Source organism: Mauremys reevesii, linkage group 2 (genome assembly GCF_016161935.1).
Source record: "Mauremys reevesii isolate NIE-2019 linkage group 2, ASM1616193v1, whole genome shotgun sequence".
Taxonomy (NCBI): domain Eukaryota; kingdom Metazoa; phylum Chordata; order Testudines; family Geoemydidae; genus Mauremys; species Mauremys reevesii.
In genome coordinates this window covers 110,774,522-110,791,729 of record NC_052624.1, presented here as the reverse complement: position 1 = coordinate 110,791,729, position 17,208 = coordinate 110,774,522, and the positions used below count along the sequence as shown (strand labels likewise).

The 17,208-nt window shown below is 45.1% G+C and overlaps 1 protein-coding gene across 4 annotated transcripts in view; it reads left to right on the top strand.

Annotated features, from left to right (window-relative positions):
- The first annotated feature begins 7,691 nt into the window (after window positions 1–7,691).
- PTPN3 (protein tyrosine phosphatase non-receptor type 3) overlaps window positions 7,692–17,208 on the top strand; it is a 326,586-nt gene continuing 317,069 nt past the window's right edge. For all 4 annotated transcript variants that reach the window (XM_039524865.1, XM_039524869.1, XM_039524864.1 and 1 more), the window contains exon 1: window positions 7,692–7,709. The gene's annotated coding sequence lies outside the window, so the exon portion shown is untranslated. The remainder of the gene's footprint in view (window positions 7,710–17,208) is intronic.

The following is a 17,208-nucleotide window of genomic DNA, read 5'->3' as shown; positions in this document are numbered from 1 at the left end:
TCATTCTATTACCATGGGAGTGGGGAGCGAAAGAATCCCCCACTTTGTTTTCTGTCTGTCCACAAGGCCATCAATTTGCAACATTGTGAAATGGTTCTACACCGCTCTTTCATAAAATCTCATTTACACTCCATCAAACTTCTGCCCTTCGAAGATTCCCACATGCACAAGCCCAACCGATGTAGGTGTTTGAGTAACTCTGATTTTACATAAGAACATAAGACCAGCCATACTGGGTCAGACCAAAGGTCCATCTAGACCAGTATCCTGTCTTCTGACAGTGGCCAGTGCCAGGTGCCCCAGAGGGAATGAACAGGTAATCATCAAGTGATCCATCCCCTGTCGCCCATTCCCAGCTTCTGGCAAACAGAGGCTAGGGACACCATCACTGCCCGTCCTGGCTAATAGCCATTGATGGACCTATCCTCCATGAATTTATCTAGTTCTTTTTTGAACCCTCTTATAGTCTTGGCTTTCACAACATCCTTTGGCAAAGAGTTCCACAGGTTCACTGTGCTTCAACTTGTTTATTTTACTTTAAATCAATACCAGAAAATTAAGAAGCTGGATCTGGCTAATGCAGGGTTGGCTGAAGTCGTGTTCTGGGGATATTTCCCAATACTGGCTCTGACTTTCTTTGTGGCAGGGGAAGCGCTTAATATTTTAGAAATATTGGAAAACCTAGTAATTTTCCAGGCAAGTGGTGTGATCCCGTCAAAGTATGCAGAGGAGCTATTCAGGGAAATGGTGTGTGAACAGCACATCAATGAGTGCAATGGTTTATTGAGCTACCAGGGACAAGTGGAGGGTGGTCAACAAAAGTTCTCTCTACCCGGAAATCTGAAAAAGTCATCTAAAATTCATGCTCCATGAAAAACTTCTGAACATCACCTTCCAGGAGAGGAAGGAAATCAGGACCAAAATGAACAATCTTTTGGATTAGAATGCAGGCAGCAGAGTGGGTTATCCCCAATCCTCCTCCTGAGCCCAGGAAAAGAAAAGCCAGGACAAAATAGGGCAAAATAATGTCTGCTGCACGAAGCATCATCTAAAGGCACCTTCCAAGGAGTTAAGGAGAAGCCAGGGTAAAAAAGGATTCAAAATTCACATTGTCACTGCTAGGTGGGGTAATAACTTGCTACCCAAAATATGCATCTGCCACATTAGATCAACATACCCAATATAACAAAAAGCTCCACTTGAAAAAATAGGCCCTGAGGCCTGCTGGGCTGGTTAGCCATTAACAGTATGAAAAGCTGTAACTTCAAGGCTTTTTCCCCTCTGTTTGGACTTGTGATGGGGAATACAAACCTCACACTGGGCAAGAAAGGGTTAAGGAGTTGGCCTCAGCAAGCCCCACCACAACACACCTGCTGGGGATGCACAGACTGGGGGAGGATTTAAAAGGGAGCAGAAAAGCTCACATGTGGGCAGACCAGGCAAGAGGAAGGACCTCTATCTTGCAGGTCCTGAGTGAAGGCAGCAGCTCTCCCTTAGCAACTGCCTGTAGGTCCTTCCCTTAGGGAAGGGGGGACCAGCTTCTGTTATACCCAATCCAGTGATTTGTTCATTTTCTCCACCACAAAGAGGCCCACAATAGACTCACCCCTAGTTGGGTCCTAAACTTTGTGATAGAAAAGTATCTATAATTTTTTTAAGTCTCCAAGGATCATTCACTACTGGCTATGTGAGACCTCCCCCATCTGTCTCCCAGTAGGAAGTGCCCCATGTCAACCCAGTTGTCTTCCCACAAGTCACAGACTGGTGCTAAAGGAGAAACATCCCCTGCTCTCTGGTTTGGATTCAGTGAACTGTACCAACCCCGCACTGGTTCCCTTGCTGGGCTGTATGAGTTAGCACATTGATCCCTGTCCATTCAAGGTCCTGCGGTTCTCAATAACCAACAACTTTAAACAAGTAATGATGTTTTGAATGTCAAGTGCCACCAAGCCCACCACTTTTATCCTCTCTCCCCTTCCTATATGGGTTGTAACCTTGAGAGCCTCTTCAGATCCTGAGTGCCTGGTACCTGCTCCCCACAGCACAGTGATAAAAGGCTGTCTGGCCCAGCTGTTGCACAGAGGCTGAGCACAGAATACACACATTGGAGTGTGTCATCCATAGGCTCTAAACAACATTTGGGAGTCCGCAGCTTACAAATGGGCTAGAGACCTAGAGTGTTGACAGGCCCCAACTGTGTCTCAGTGTCCTACCTTGACTAGCTCTATTTTATAGTCGGGGAAACTGAGGCACACAGCAGCAAAGAGATTCCCTCATTATCAAAAACTACTGTAACCTGCTAGCTCTCTAACTTTAGAGTCCGACTCTGAAGTTCATGGATTATGAAATAAGAAAAGAACAGGTTACACATCTACCATTCATCTCTGTAATACAACTGACCGGTCATGCTAAATCATGTACAGGGCTTTGTATCAAGATGCAAGGCAAACTTCCAGGATGGGTCACTGTGATTTTGCAAACAATGAGAGAGTTTCCTGAAAAGATGTTTCCATATAGTCTTTCCCATAAATGTTTTGCACAGTCAGCATTGACCAATGCATAGAATGATAATGCCAAGAGGCTTAAATACAAACCTTCATATTTTGAGTGTCTGATTCACCACTGGTTTCAGTGGTAGCTGTGTTAGTCTGTATTAAGGTGTGCCCCCGACTCTGAACTTTAGAGTACAGATGTGGGGACCTGCATGAATAACCACTACGCTTATTTTTACCAGCTTAGGCAAAACAGTCGCTGCCACCACCAAATGTTTTAAATAAATGTTTGAGGAAGAGCCATTTGGGAACTCTGCCTTCCCCCAATTTTTCCCAGTCCTTATCCCCCCTTTCCTGGCAGGATATGACTAATCCCCCCCCCCAAAGTCTCTATACCCTTTTTCCGGGTAGACTTAAGAAAATTCCCCCCACCAATTCCTGGTGAGCCCAGATCCAAAATCCTTGGATCTTAAAGAAAAAGGGTGAAAGTCTGTGAGATTAGAAAGCAAGATGATCTCACAGACAACAGATTTAAACACAGAGGATTTTCGTCTGGGCAAAGCCTTAAAGTTACACAAAAACCCAATTTGATTCTCCCTTTATGCTTGCAAAAGAAATTACAAAGAGAAAAATAAAGAAATTTACCACATTCTTATCTAAATACTTACTAATTTAAACAAGGGTTAGATGGTTGGTTTTTGGATCTTTGACTCCGGCAAAAGCGCACACAGAACAGACAAAAGACTTTTTCCCTCCTCCCTCTTTGAAAGTATTTTATCTTCTTATTGGTCCTTTTGGTTAGGTGTTAGCTAGGTTATGTGAGCTTTTTAACTCTTTAGAGGTAAAAGAGGAATTAACCCTTAACTGTCTGTTTATGACAGTCTGTATCAGCAAAAAAAAACAAGGAGTCCTTGTGGCACCTTAGAGACTAACAAATTTATTTGGGCATAAGCTTTCATGGGCTAGAACCCACTTCATCAGACGGATGAAGTAAAAAATACAGGAGCAGGTATAAATACATGAAAGGATAGGGTTGCTTTACCAAGTGTTTAGGTCAGTCTAATGAGATAAATCAATTAACAGCAGAATACCAAGAGAGGAAAAATAACTTTTGAAGTGGTAAGAGAATGGCCCATTACAGACAGTAGACAAGAAGGTGTCTAATTTCTCCCTACTGTCACTCACACTTCTTGTCAACTGTGTGTAATGGGCCACTCTCTTACTACTTCAAAAGTTATTTTCCTCTCTTGGTTTCCTGCTGTTAATTGATTTATCTTGTTAGACTCACCTAACACTTGGCAAAGCAACTCCCATCCTTTCATGTAGTTATACCTGCTCCTGTATTTTTTACTTCATACATCTGATGAAGTGGGTTCTAGCCCATGAAAGCTTATGCCCAAATACATTTGTTAGTCTCTAAGGTGCCACAAGGACTCCTTGTTCTTTGTGTCAATTCACCACTGAGTTACTCTAGTGTTAGGCTGGTGTAAGTCCATTCAATATATTCTCCAGCATTTTAGCTCATAAATAAGAAGAGGAAAATGATAAAGAGATTTCTATTTGGAATTGGTTTAGTGAGTATGGGAGGAGGCGAAGAAGGGCACAATGAATCACCCTGCTCCCTTAAACACAACAGCGCAACTCTACAAGCAATGCAATTCATGAAAGCCAAATTAAACCTGTCTCAATTAGTTATCCGCCCTATGTGAATCATCAGCACATCATGGCAGAGTTAAGCATATCAGCTGGTTCTTCAGGATGAGTGTGCCAGGTCTGTGGGCTGTGGAGGGGGGAAAAAGAGGTGAGTGGGCTGGAGAAAGGTAACTGATGAGTGGAGTGTAGGTGGGATAGTGAATGAGTAAACAGCATATTTCCTTGTATTGGTGAGATATGAAGTATAGCAACCTTAATCCTAAATTAACAATGCTTTTTGTGTGGGAGTCTAAAGTGGAGATTAAGGAGTAAGCTCTGCTGTTGGAACCCAGGCTGTGGGCCCTTGGTTGCAGAAAGTCTGTCTCAGAATGACTGTACAATGATGCAAGATGCCTGCAATCCTAGCTCAGGGCTGGCCAACACAGCTGACAAAGGGGTGCTCAACCCCTTCTCCGCCCCAGGCCCTGCCCCACTCCACCTCTTTCCCCAAAGCCCCATCCCACCTCTTCCCACCCCTGCTTCAACCCCCCCGCCTCTTCTTGCTCCATCCCTGCCCCTCCCTGAGCATGCCTTGCCCTCGATCCATCCCTCCCCCCCATGCCTCCTGCCCACAGCTGAACCTCAGTGGGTGGGAGGTGCTGGGAAGGAGGCAGAGGAGCTGATCAACAGGGCCTGCTGGTGGGTGCTGAGCACCCACTTTTTTTTTTCATGGGTGCTCCAGCCCCAGAGCACCCATGGAGTCAGTGCCTATGCAAGGGTGAATTATACCTTGATATTTTCTTTATAAAACTCTTAACTATGGAGCGTTTCCTCTCTGAGTAGTCACATCAAAATGTGACTAAATACAAACAACTCATCTACTTTGTTTACTAAGTATTAAGTAAAATACTCACATGAAATTAAGTTCAGCAGCACAACCTAGTTGAACTGGAATATATCTGTTCAAAACTTACCCACAAACAAGAAAATAACCCATTGAGTGTTTGTTTTTCAATGAGATAGAAAATATCTGGGCTTGGAGAATGTGATGCACCAGCAGTATGAAAAACGAGACACTTTATTTATACAGGTGAGATAAAGACAGGAAATTGCCATATTATGTCATTTTCCTCCGAGCAGCCTCCGATGGACTTGCTATTTCCATGAGGACTTATTGTTCCTGGAGGTGACAAGTGATTTAGCTTGTTTGACAGGGTTCCATGGTGAGAACAGAAATTGAACATTTGCCAAATTACCCAGTATCTTTTTTAGTATTATTATGATAAGGTCACGTTCCATTGCTGATTTCTTTTCTTTAAACACAGCACTTTATATATGTGGTATTTCAGATGTCGTCTGACTCATCCTAATGTTTTGCAAGTGACTAATTACAACACTTGGCTCCTTCAAGTCTTCTTTCATCCAGAGATTTCAAAGCACTTTACAAAGAAAGGGAACTATCATTATCCCTCTTGTATAGCTAGGCAAGCAGGCATAGAACAATGAAGCAACTTGCCCAAGGTTACAGAGCAAATTAGAAGCAGAGTCAGGAACAGAACTCATGTCTCCTGGTTTCCAGTCACCTGCTAACCATTAGACTGTACTGCCTCACTCTCAATGATCTGGACAAGCATGCAGTAGCAACAGAGATAGGAGGTTGTTACTGGTTATTGCTTGCAGTTAGAAAATCAGTCTAGCAGTGCATTATATCTAATAAATTAATACAGTCTTCATGGGGGCCAATTCTGGATCCTGCTCTGGCCCCTCTATGATACTCTGGCAAAGGAGAGGGGCCATAAATGGACTGGAGGAGAATTCCCTCAGTGCAGGAGCACCCTATGTCTGATGTATACACAGGGCATACCATGGTGGGAAGGGGCATGGAAAGGGTTAAGAGGCGAGGAGTAGATGTAGAACTAGGCTGCACAGCAAAGGCAGCATAGGCTAAGGCTGCTGTAAGGAAAAACAGCCCTTGAGACTGTTCGAACTTACACCAGGGTCCATTTTGATGCAAAGGTGGTGTAAAAACACCTTTAATTTCTCCCAGTTCCCTTGGACTGCAACCATCTCTGTTGCGTCTCCTGGGAGATGCAGAACAGAATTGGGACTATGATGCTCAAATTATTAAAGACCAGTCTGTGCCACTAAGGCACAGAACTGCACAGGGGTGGTCTGCCGCTGTTCTGCCCCAAGAGGCATTATATCTTTGGCACAAGGCCCACTCTATTCTCCCTGGCTCACAGAGAGAGGAGCTTGCTCTCCCAACACTTAGGAGGATGCAGAGTCTGTCCCCTCTTTGGCCAGCCAGCTTTGTTGTCTGGCGGAGAGGTGCGGGTGAGGTGTACCCCAAGAGCCCCTAGCAAGGAGCTAACCTTGCACTCTGTAGTGGTACACATTACTGGGACTGGCTTCAGCAGAGATGGGGTTATAAGGAGTAGGAAAGTTTCCATATCACCGTCTTCCCCGTAATTACTTGCTCAGGAGTGAACGACAATCCAGCACTCACTCTCTAAATGACAAAAGCATCATCTAACGTAACTAAGAAAAACCAAGAGGCCTTTTTCAGTTGTTCAATATTCACTTTTTATTTGCATAGTGCCCACGTGTGCCAGGCACTTCACAGACGTATGATGCTATTATCTCAATGTGATCATTTTACTAATGAGGCTAAGTATTTACTGCTGAATAACCTCTACTAATTGACCAGTTATATTGTTGCATTTGAAGCTTTAATGGGAGTAGGGTGCTTCCATGAATGCAATAATAAACCAGCCGAGGTTTAAAAGAGAAAAAACAGCAATTATTCCACAGCAGCAAAATGTCCTAAGACCCCAGAGCTACTATGTTATTAGGCGAAAAGAGACAGACATTTATAGCAGAGCAGACAAATACCAAACATTAAGAATGACTGAAAGTGATTAAATGATTGGATAGGTTTTTAATTTGTCTGTGCTTTTCATTTGTACCCAAGCACGACCAAAATACATACATCCAAACTGCACATACAGCAAGGCTGTTTTCCAGTGACATATGCAAAGCAACATTAATGAGAGCAAGCACCCAAATACTTATATAAAAGAAAGAGCAGACCTATTGTAATACACAGTTGGGTAGAGTTTATTCAGTATATAATCTTTATTTTAAATTCTCTCTCGTATTTTTCACAAATCCAGAAATTAATTTTAAACTAATTTCCCTTTAAAGTACCCAGGCTGCTAGACTCTGTGGGTTGTGGAACTTCAAATGAAGTGTTAGGTGACTACTCCCTTTAACAACACAGTGCACAGAGCATTTTTTTGTTAAGGGTGGATATTTGTTGCAATGAATCAATTAAAAACCTCTTCTGCAACATTAGATGTGTGTTCCTGAACCTGTTTCACAGGTTTCTCAGGAGGGAAAATAACAACAATTTAAGGATTGTAATGTGACAACACACAGGAGCCAAGTGTATGAGAAAAGATCAGAAGTTTGCATAAGTGAGCTTGGCTTTTCAATGTGCTATTCAAGGGATCTTTGAAATACCCAACAGGAGCATCATGGTGGAGCAGGAGATGTTATCAAGATGTGTTTGTCCTGGAGAAAAGTGTAAGTGACCACATTTGATTTTTGTGTAAGAAACAAAAACATGATGTGGATAGATGAAATGAAAAAACAATTTAACAAAATTAGACACGGGGGAGGAAAAGGAGAAGTTTTAAAAATGAGTAAAGGAGGAAGCAATTAAGTTTATATTTCTAGGCTTGCAATATGGTCAGAGTTTTTACAGCACAAAAGAGAAAGACTCTTGTGTGAAGTATCTTGAAAGGTTGTTTTTTTATTGTTGGACTTACTGCTTGTATTAGCAAAGAACTGTAATGTAGTGGCTGCTTCAGTGGAGGGGACTTGAATAGTGAGTTTAAATAACTTGAGTGACAGACTGAGTGCTGTGGAAGCATTTTGTACCAACAGTGTGTTTTTAATCATGCAATGTCTTTTTTTTTTTGACAATGCAAAGACTTTTTTTTTCTGAGTCACCAGCAAGCTTTCTTTCACCTTTTCCAAATGTCAGCTGAGAATTACAGTGCAATGACAGGAGTCTTAAATTGATCCAGGAAAAAAAGTGCTGTTACAGAGCTTCTAGACCAATCCGTAATATTTCCTTTATTATGGGGAAAATAAACAATTTGTGAATGAAAAAAATCATCATTAATTTGTTTTTGTTTTTAATGTTAGGGAATCAACCCTCCTTCAGGCAAAAGCAAATAGAATTTTAGGCACCGTCAATTAACCGTGTAGCAAGCAGCTGAAAGCTTAGTTGGCTGAAAACTAATCCATGTGGGTTGAATAACTTAGAATTGGAGCTGTTTAAACCAAACAGTCAGGGTGGAATTTGGAACTGGTGTGCTGATGAACCACTTGAACATGCTGCCACAGTGGAGGTTTGATGCAAAGAGTGAAGGCAGGCTAATAAGCTTTCAAGTTGCTGGCTTGTTTGGTTTGGCAGCTTAAGTAGAATGTCTTAAGTTAAAATTTTCTTCTAGGAGAAGGATCATCTTGGTTCTGAGAATAGAAATGTAGCTTGTTTCATGTTCTTGGGGGGGTTTCCAAATCCCTGAAAGATTTTTTCTTTACATTGATTAATAAGAAGAGAATCAGATAAGGATGTCATTAAAGAGGCCGATCCTCCCTGATTGTTCTGTAGTTTTGTCTTGTTCTTGACTGTCAGGCAGAGTCTTTCTGTTTGCACCCACTACTGAAGGTTTTATAGGTCCCAAAGGGAAAGACTCAGGGCCAGATCCTTTGCCCTTTTGCACCAATCAGCTCAAAGTGACTATAAATCTGGTTTAACTGGCCTCCTAAAGATAATCCCTGCGTAGAAAAAGTTTAGGGGAACCCAATAGCTATTCTCCTGCTCTCAGGCCTGTGTAGGGGATGTGGCAGATCACAAGGAGGTGTGGCCAAAGCACAGCTGTCCCTAATTGACAAAGTGCCCCATTGCTGCCATAGACAATAGGAAGAGCAGACCGGGGATGTTCTGGGGACTGAACAAATCCCTGGAGCTCCCTGGCAAATCTATAGAGCAGGGAGCTTAAAAAGGCAGCATTAAGCCTTCTTTGCCCCCATATTAGTCTTATACCAGGCTCAGCTTGGCTGGCAAAGGATCAGTCCCTAGTAGGCACTGATGTAAAGTGAATGCAATGGATATTTTCAGGACTCCCCAAATGATATTTAGAGTTGCGGTATTTGTGGCTATGAAACTATGATTCTTAATCTTTTTTCTGTATATTGTACCTTTTACATTTCTATGAAATCAGTGTTTGGGGTAACAACTGTTTTGTTTCTGCTGCAGTCTATACAGTACAAATGAAATGTAAGCATCGTGCTCTTTCCTTGAAGAGTTTACTTCATTGTTGTTCTCCTTAATCTAAACCAGGGGTCGGCAACTTCTGGCACGCGGCTCGCTACGGTAAGCACCCTGGTGGGCCGGGCCAGTTTGTTTACCTACCTTGTCCGCAGGTTTGGCCGATCGCGGCTCCCACTGGCTGCGGGCCAAGGGATGTGCTGGCTGCAGCTTCCCGCCACCCCCGTTGGCCCAGAGCGGTGAACCGCGGCCAGTGGGAGCCGTGATTGGCCAAACCTGCTGACGTGGCAGGTAAACAAACTGGCCCAGCCCACCAGTGTGCTTACCCTGGCGAGCCGCGTGTCAGAGGTTGCCGACCCCTGATCTAAACTAACGGTCACATTGGGCTGAAATTATGTGGCTGCTTTTTACTGAAAACAGAATGTGAATGAAATTACTAAATGATTAAACTTTTCTTATTATATATAATTTGTGAGAGAGTGTGAATGATTGTCCAGCCTCAATCCTGGCACTCAATTTAATTAATATTTTATATAAGAATGAGCCTGCTGCACCATCCTGTGCGCTGTACAAGCTGCAGCAAATACACAGAGAAATCTTTATAGCAAGAACTGCACCAAAGGGAGTGACCTGTTGGAGTAATGAAGCCTTTTCTTCCAAATGATGAAATAAATTGAGCCTCCAGTGCTCACAGTGGTTTAAATCAGAAGTAACTCCACTGAAGTCAATGGAGTTACTTGGCTTTTTAAAAAGGGTGTTTGCCTGTTTGACAAATCAATTAAAAAACAAAATTAAGACTGAATATTCCAAGTCAAGCTGGACAATCCTGCAAGGTGCGGCGCAATTTAACCTGATCTAGAAAAGCACTTACCCACAAAATGAAGTGCTTGCTGGACTGAGCCACAGAGATCAGCACTTTGTAGGATAACTGATTAAGGCTATGGCTCCAGTAGAGACCTTACAGCGGCACAGTTGCATTGGTGTAGCCACTCCAAGCCAACAGAAGAGAGTTCTCCCATTGGCTTAATTCCCCCAACCTGTGAGCAGCGGTAGCTATGTCAGTGAGAGAAGCTCTCCCGCCAACATAGCGCAGTCCATACTGGCACTTAAATCAGCATAAGTTATGTTGCTCAGCGGGGTGGCTAATTTATATCAATTTAAGCTGTAGTGTAGCCATAGCCTAAGTGTGTTAAAGACATTTTTGTTGTGGCTGATCAGTGTATTAAGTCTTTAGTAATATGCAGCTCTTCAGGATGATGGCCTCATTTTTGTGTATAGTGTTAAGTGGGGTAATGTTCTTTGGGCTGAGTTCCTCTCATCAAAGCTGAAAAGGAAAACATGTACGGCTGTGGAGAACAAACAAGGCTAGTGATAATTGATGGAAAACTCAAAGCCAGGTATCCTGAAATGTAGGGTCTCTGGCATTGATCAAGTATTTCCATGTGTATTCTGTGTACCGCTCTTTATCTCAGAACAACATATTAGCTAAACCTCTTTAAAAAGAAACGCTGAAGGTAATCACTTCATTTGTCCACTTTCCTCCGTGTACCCTAATGCAGACAGGCACAGGGGGCTACATCACTGGAAACGTAGCATGTGATTAATCCGGGGATATGATTTTCATAGGTATGTGGATGTTTCTTCACATAGATAAAACTTTTACACAATGTTACACGGCAAGGACATTGGAGAGAAATCGTACCTAAAAGGGGACAACTTTGCTTGTCTCTTTAAATCTTAGTCAGGCAATTCTGTGATCTATCATTCTGTTTCTTTCATGCCTTATCTTGGGAGGTGGGGGACATGTTTGTGCCTGGAATGTCTAGTGATAAATGCTGCATGCACTATATTTGTCTTGCCCTTGTCACTGACCTGTGTGTTAAGTATGACAGGAGCAGAGGGATAAAATGTCCTGGAACAGTGGCAGTGAACTTAAGCTTTCAACATCTCTTTCTGCCTTTGTTGCCTCAAAGCTAGTAAAATGCCAAAGAAAATCCCTGTGCATTACAAACATCACATTCAGGCACGATAACAGTACACAGCTCATCCAAACTGCTGGTTACTTATTAAAATACATGGTTTTCATGCTACTCTGATTGTTGTCACCATTGTTACTTTGCTGAATCAAAACTTCAAAGGGGGAATTATGTGTGGGCAACCAAGAATCTGAGAATAATTGAAAACACAGCAGTCTCCTCTGTCTCAACCACCCCTTTCCTCCTCACCCCTTTGAACGTGCCAGCCAGGCTTCTTTTGAGAGAAATGAAATTTGAATGGAATGAAAAAGTGTATCGAAGCAATATTTACCATGAACTCTAAGTAACTCAGAAAGCAGTGTGTATGTGGCAACATATATCAGTAGAATCATGATAGCAGAGAACATTTACCCTCTGTTAATTAAGATTAGTTACAAATGGCTATAGGAAAGAGAAAAAGTACATCATTGTGTGATGTGGTATAAAGGCTTTTAACAGCATGAGTTTGCTGCTGTTGTGTGCAATGTGATCTTCTCAAAGTCACAACAGAGTTATGCGGTTCCTTCTAAAGGAGTGGCAATAAATCCTTTAGACCACATGACAGAATCTTGTAGACTGGATTAGCCATGTAGTATCTATACAAAAAGTTATTTCATAGATGTTTGAGTTTTTAAAAATTATATTGGGATGTGTCTTCTATTTTTCCTCCTGCAGAGCCAGGTGTTTTAGTTACTGATTACTTTTAACTAGTAATCGTTGGATTTATTTTATATTACTATCCTCTGTTCATTTGTTTTGCATGACAGAACCCGTATATTGCAGGTGCCAAAAGTTTCTTTTTTGTATTTTCAAGAAAATAGATCACAAAAACACATCAGACCAAATAAGCCCTCTACAAAACCAACCAACCAAAAGCTTGAGTTACCAAAACAAAAAAATGACCCAAGAATTTATTTAAAAGGCAAAACATTTTTCCCATGTTCACATAACATAAAAATGATTGATTTCATTCAATTTTTCCAAAAAGATTCACCATTGGTCCATGTCACGAGCTGGCTGGCCCTTTAAAGGGAGTTGGTCTCAACCCTTCCTGTGACATAGCAGTTAACCCTCAGCTGATCCTCATCTGGGAACTCAATAACAGTTAGTGATACCAGCTGTGGAAGGGTTAGGAAGACGTGCATAGAGAGGGAAGAGATCCAGGAGAGAGGAGCCCTTGTAACGAGGCCTTTGCTTGCCCTCGCAACAAATCAGCCGCTGAGCTGAGCTCTGCTGAGCTCTGCTCTGCTCTCACTCACTTCCTTCCTGCCAACCTTATATAGCCCCCAGCTAATGAGGCCTGCAGGTGCTTCTCTTCTAGCAGTTAGGCATGGCATACTCAGCCAGCCCCAATTAATGCTTCTTAATTGGAGCAGGGCTAACAGGAGCCTGGCTCAGGACCTCCTGGCCAGCACTCTGTTACCTGCCTCCCCCCCTTAAGAACCTCAAGGTCCGGCTGACCTCAGCCCTCTGCCCAGGGGGCTCCTCTGGGGATGTGCCCTGCCCTTGGCCAGGCGATTCCCAGTATCCTCTCCTGGAGTTTTCTCCATCCCCTTCCCATAAAACGTATGCTGCTCAGGGAGTGGCTGCCCCCATAGTTCCGCCTCTGCCCGTAGGTCATCACACCAGTCGCACTCCTGCAGGTGTCCCATCCCCTGTTCCTCCTTTTTCTTTTGGTAGGGGGTCAGAATCCATCCCACCATCCTGCAGGGCCCTCTGTGCCTCAGTTTTCCCTGTACCACCCAGTGGGTTCTGGGTCCCCTCTCCAGGGAGTGGTATTGTGGGGTGCTCCAATTGCCCCCTCTCTGCTTCCAAGGGGCTCAGGCTGGCCGGCTCCCCCATACACCCTTCCCACAGGTCTGCTTGCTCTGGGCTCTGTTGTCAAGGGTTCTCTTCTTTGTTATTTCTGGGACTCCACTCGTCTTCCCTACTTGGGATCCCCAGTTTAGGAATATCTGCTCCCTCCTTCAGGGCACCCCTCTGTTTCTTTCTCAGTAGGGGGCCCCAGTCCCTACCTAACACCCCCGGGTATGGTAGCACCTCTAGCACCCCAACCCACTTCCATTTGAAGTGGCCTCTCACTTCGAGGGGCACCTGGGCCACCGGGCAGGATCTCTTGTCCCATGGATACACTCAAGGGCCATCCTTGCTCCCACAATCAGCCAGTTTGGCTTCACTAACCCCCTCTGTACAAGTGAACAGGCTGATGCAGTATCTATCAGGTCTGTTTGGGGGTTCCTCCCAATCCTCACTGGGATGGTGGACAGTTTCTGCCCCCATTTTCGCCTTCCAGCTTGAGTCCAGCCACAAAACTCAGCCCACCCACACTCCATATCAGGGCAATCATGTTCTGTGTGTCCAGGTCTCTCATACCGCCAGCAAACAAGCTTGGTGGGCCTCTCAGGTAATCCTTGGGGCTCCCCCTTTCTCTCCGGGCATTTCCTGGAAAAGGGTCTGCCAGTTTCTTCCGCATCTCTTTGTCTTTCTGGGGTCGGTCCTCCCTCTGGGGACCCTCTGCCTCGATATATTCCTCGGTCAACCTGACCGCTGCCTCAACAGTGACCGGCTGGTGACACCTTATCCAGACATGTATGTTCTCGGGGAGGCTCTGCAGCAATTGTTCTAGGACCAATGTGTCCATCATTTCTCCCACCGTGCATGTCTCTGGCCTCAGCCAGCGTGTGGCCCAGTCCATTAGTCTCTGGGAGTATGCCCGGGGCCGCACTGCCGCCGTCCATGGGGCTGCCCGGAACTTTTGGCAGTGCCGCTCTCTCGACAGGCCCACCCGATCTAGAATGGCCGCCCTCACCGCCTCATAGTTCTGGGCAGGGGCGGCTCTAGAAATTCCGCTGCCCCAAGCTCGCGCCACTCTTCCCCGGTCCCGCGGCCGGGGCAAGAAGTGCCTGCGGATGGTCCCGTGGTCCTGCGGCTCCGTTCGAGCGCACCCACCGCAGTCATGCCGGCGGGAGCTCAAGCGGAGCTGCGGGAAGAGGGGACCCTCCGCAGTCATGCCTGCGGCAGGTCCGGTCGTCCCGGGACTCCGGTGGACCTCCCGCAGGCATGACTGCGGAAGGTCCGCCGGAGCCAAATGCCGCCCTGGCAGGACAATGCCGCCCCACGCGCCTGCTTGGCGCGCTGGGGTCTGGAGCCGGCCCTGGTTCTGGGCTTGCTTGTCGCTATAGGCTGCTTGAGCCTATCCCGTCAGGTATGGAGCCAGTCGGAGGGCCCAGGTTGCCCTCTCCCACCCAGCACCCATGGCTACCTGTTCAAAAGTCCCAGGAAAGGCATCCAGATCATCTGCCAGGCTCATTTTACAAAGTCCCCAGGCTTGGTGCCATTCCCTCCCGCAGGGCTCACCACTCGTTGCAGGAGCTGCTGTTGCACACCAGTCTGCTCCCGTATGAATTCTCGCAGACTCTGCTGTTGCTCAGCTTGCCAGGTCAGTAAGGCTTGTCTGTCAGCCTGATGGGATTGCTGAAAACTTTGCAGTGCCTGCTGCATCTGCTCCTGCTGTTTGACCAGCCATTGCAGGGTCTCCTCCATATCCAGGCCACCAACCACGTTTGCTGGCTCTTGGATCCCGGACAAGCCCCCACATGTAACGAGGCCTTCGCTTGCCCTCACAACAAATCAGCCAGAGACCTCTTCTGAGTGCAATCACCAGTGCTTTTTATTTTCAGTGCCAGCTCCCACCACCTTCTATTTACAGTCCGCTCCAAACCAGCAACCTGGGGGATAGCTAGTTTCTCCAACCAGCCGGGATACAGAGCCTTTGGCTCCTCCCTTTCTTTTCTCTTCCCCCCCACCCCTTCCTTCCAGCCAGCCTTATTCTCTTCTAGCAATTAGGTGTGGCAGCCCCAATTATTATTATTATTTATATTATTATTTTATTTTAATTAATGCTTCTTAATTGGAGCTGGGCTAACAAGGACTTGGCCCAGGACCTCCTGGCCAGCACCCTGTTACAGCCCTCTTTGTGAAAAGGGCCTGGTGAAGGCAGGTTCAAGGGAATTACAGACAAGAAAGGTCTCTAGAGGAAAAGCCCTGGGAGGCAGTATTCAGCCTAAGGAACAAAGAGAGAACTCTGCAGTCCCCAGGAGCAAAAGTGAAAAGCAGGGAACTTCAGCATAGCCCAAGAGAAGTAGAAGGATTTTCTCTTTAGATGAGGGTGTGGACTTTTTAGCTGGACTCTTGTTATGCCAAAAGGGGACATAACTGGAAAGAGGTGACCTGACCGGAGGGCTGGGCCACAGAAGATATAGAGACAGGGTCCCAGGAGACCAGGCGTGGCATTCCTTCCCCTTCTTTGGTCATTAAGGTAGCCTGTGTCATGGTAACCAGCTTGCCCCCAAAGTCTTCCCTTTTTAAGAACCCCAAAAGGGAGCAATGGGCAGAATAGACCATCCAGTATTTTGTCCGCCATTTAGGTCTAATTTTTTATACCAATTTTGGTACACTGATTTCTGGTCCCACACTTCTCTTGTTTGCCAGGCATTATCTTAACACAATCCTTGTGTTATATTAGTAGACCACCTTGTTTGGGTTAATTGATTCTTTTTTCTTCCCTTTGCAACTTTCTCCATCAGCATATGTAGTTATTGATTACTGAGACACTTTATGATCTCTTGTTCACTTTTCATGGTTGAACTCACAATTAGGGTAAACTTGTAGGCCCAATTATAACCACAGAGGCATTCTCAGTGGGTGGAGTGGAGCCGAGGTGGAAGCACAATGAACATTCAAAGGTTGCAGAGGAATATTATTGGACAAACATAAGTAATTTTCACTCTTTCTGCATGAAGTGCCACTGACATGCATCTGTGAAAAACATCTGAGGCTAAGGTGATCAATATTGGCCGCTCAATGCACTCAGAAGACAAGCTGACTGTACTTGCTCTAAAGAAATGGCTTAAGCATGGCCAGACAAAGACTCTGAGACAGTGTCAAAGTCCTCCCAAGGGACTGGTGGTTGTGCGCACTTTGTTCAGGTACCCTAAGGATACAGGAGATACAGGGGCCTTACCTACATGAGACATTTTTCTTAAAAATCTTTTGCTACTGCTCCTGTCAATACAGAGCTATTCTGATGATAGCAAGGGTGAGAATGCCAGTGTAGACAGGCCACCAACGTCCACCTGTGTTTTAACCACCAGGTCATTAAGACCTGCTCTGGAGGGAAGGGGAGTCACACAGCATTCAAAATGCCAGCTATACTATACTAGGCTATACTAGATTCACCCTGAAGGGGAATGTTAAGAACAAAGGCTAATGTAGACAGAGCCTATGAGGAAATGTGGGCTCATGAATGTCTACTTCTTTGCCTTCCTAGCATACCTTTCCCATAGTACAGGTGGGCATCCATTTCCTGTGGCTCTCATTGTTCTGCAGATTTACTGAGCTCCTGCATTTGGAGTACTGGAAAGACTTGCTTCCCTGTGAAGAATTTCACCTTTTGTGGGTGGGGTCAATGTTTTCTTGATCACACCCCATGTTGATTCTGCAGAGTGGCTGTGCAGTGAAGCGACTAGTACAGTCTGTTGTATTGTCCACATAGTAACTCTTCTGCTGACTTGCCTTTTTTTCTCCCCATGCTATGACATGGCCCTTCATCTGGCAAGCGATTTTCCTATAGATACCCCGGGGCCAGATTATACTGTCAGTTACCCCAGTGTGATGTCACTGGAGTTACTCCTGATTTACCTGGGGTAACTGAGAGCAGAACTTGGAC